Source organism: Phaseolus vulgaris, chromosome 3 (assembly GCF_051622355.1).
Source record: "Phaseolus vulgaris cultivar YP4 chromosome 3, ASM5162235v1, whole genome shotgun sequence".
In the NCBI taxonomy this organism is placed as follows: domain Eukaryota; kingdom Viridiplantae; phylum Streptophyta; class Magnoliopsida; order Fabales; family Fabaceae; genus Phaseolus; species Phaseolus vulgaris.
Genome location: NC_143500.1, coordinates 1,082,501 through 1,085,000, shown reverse-complemented (window position 1 = coordinate 1,085,000; position 2,500 = coordinate 1,082,501).

The following is a 2,500-nucleotide window of genomic DNA, read 5'->3' as shown; positions in this document are numbered from 1 at the left end:
AGTGATGTGGGAGAAGTTTGGGATCAAAAGGAATTGATCTTGGCATGGTTGGTGCATAGCCAAGTTCCATGATTTTGGATTTTTGGCTTGATTTTGTGACTTGGTGGTGATTTTGGTGAAAAACGAAAATCATGGTTTTGGAAAAGTGGCTGGACTCAATCCTCACAAATGCCTCCAAAGTGATGTGGGAGAAGTTTGGGATCAAAAGGAATTGATCTTGGCATGGTTGGTGCATAGCCAAGTTCCATGATTTTGGATTTTTGGCTTGATTTTGTGACTTGGTGGTGATTTTGGTGAAAAACGAAAATCATGGTTTTGGAAAAGTGGCTGGACTCAATCCTCACAAATGCCTTCAAAGTGATGTGGGAGAAGTTTGGGATCAAAAGGAATTGATCTTGGCATGGTTGGTGCATAGCCAAGTTCCATGATTTTGGATTTTTGGCTTGATTTTGTGACTTGGTGGTGATTTTGGTGAAAAACGAAAATCATGGTTTTGGAAAAGTGGCTGGACTCAATCCTCACAAATGCCTCCAAAGTGATGTGGGAGAAGTTTGGGATCAAAAGGAATTGATCTTGGCATGGTTGGTGCATAGCCAAGTTCCATGATTTTGGATTTTTGGCTTGATTTTGTGACTTGGTGGTGATTTTGGTGAAAAACGAAAATCATGGTTTTGGAAAAGTGGCTGGACTCAATCCTCACAAATGCCTCCAAAGTGATGTGGGAGAAGTTTGGGATCAAAAGGAATTGATCTTGGCATGGTTGGTGCATAGCCAAGTTCCATGATTTTGGATTTTTGGCTTGATTTTGTGACTTGGTGGTGATTTTGGTGAAAAACGAAAATCATGGTTTTGGAAAAGTGGCTGGACTCAATCCTCACAAATGCCTCCAAAGTGATGTGGGAGAAGTTTGGGATCAAAAGGAATTGATCTTGGCATGGTTGGTGCATAGCCAAGTTCCATGATTTTGGATTTTTGGCTTGATTTTGTGACTTGGTGGTGATTTTGGTGAAAAACGAAAATCATGGTTTTGGAAAAGTGGCTGGACTCAATCCTCACAAATGCCTTCAAAGTGATGTGGGAGAAGTTTGGGATCAAAAGGAATTGATCTTGGCATGGTTGGTGCATAGCCAAGTTCCATGATTTTGGATTTTTGGCTTGATTTTGTGACTTGGTGGTGATTTTGGTGAAAAACGAAAATCATGGTTTTGGAAAAGTGGCTGGACTCAATCCTCACAAATGCCTCCAAAGTGATGTGGGAGAAGTTTGGGATCAAAAGGAATTGATCTTGGCATGGTTGGTGCATAGCCAAGTTCCATGATTTTGGATTTTTGGCTTGATTTTGTGACTTGGTGGTGATTTTGGTGAAAAACGAAAATCATGGTTTTGGAAAAGTGGCTGGACTCAATCCTCACAAATGCCTCCAAAGTGATGTGGGAGAAGTTTGGGATCAAAAGGAATTGATCTTGGCATGGTTGGTGCATAGCCAAGTTCCATGATTTTGGATTTTTGGCTTGATTTTGTGACTTGGTGGTGATTTTGGTGAAAAACGAAAATCATGGTTTTGGAAAAGTGGCTGGACTCAATCCTCACAAATGCCTTCAAATTGATGTGGGAGAAGTTTGGGATCAAAAGGAATTGATCTTGGCATGGTTGGTGCATAGCCAAGTTCCATGATTTTGGATTTTTGGCTTGATTTTGTGACTTGGTGGTGATTTTGGTGAAAAACGAAAATCATGGTTTTGGAAAAGTGGCTGGACTCAATCCTCACAAATGCCTTCAAAGTGATGTGGGAGAAGTTTGGGATCAAAAGGAATTGATCTTGGCATGGTTGGTGCATAGCCAAGTTCCAAGATTTTGGTGTTTTGGCTTGATTTTGTGACTTGGTGATGTGCCAAGAATCATGAAATTTTCAAAGTGGTGGTTTTTGAGTTTTGTTGGTTGGAAAGTGTCACAAATGCATGCAGAATGAGGTCTAGAAAGTTTGGTATCAAAACCAAGCCATCTTGATGTGGTTTTGAATTTTTGAAATGTTGGAAAATAGAGGGTTTTGAAAAAAATTCATGAAAATTCGAAACCTTGGCCAATCCTAACGAAACTTGGTGGGCACCTTCTTGATATTATTATGGGATGGACTGGAAAAAATCACGCAAAAATACGGTGTCTAGATACGTTTTTCCATTTTTCCCGATTTTCCACATTTCGGGTCTTTGGAAAAATAAAAAAAATACTTCCCCATGTCGAAAAATTCTAATTTTTTGCAGGCAATGTTGTACCATTTTTATGAGGATCCCTGCAAAAAATCTCGTGAAAATTCGTTCTCTAGGTCCCAAAACAGAACTTATGTCTACTCAAAAAAAGTGTATCTACTTGTACAAAAGTGGCTTTTGCATATTTAGCTATTATAGGGGGGGGGTGTTCCTCAATGCAGCCAGCTCTTGCACCATGGAAAATTCTGGTGCGGTCCCTTCATTCCCCCCTGTTTTGGCTTGCTTTGTGGTGG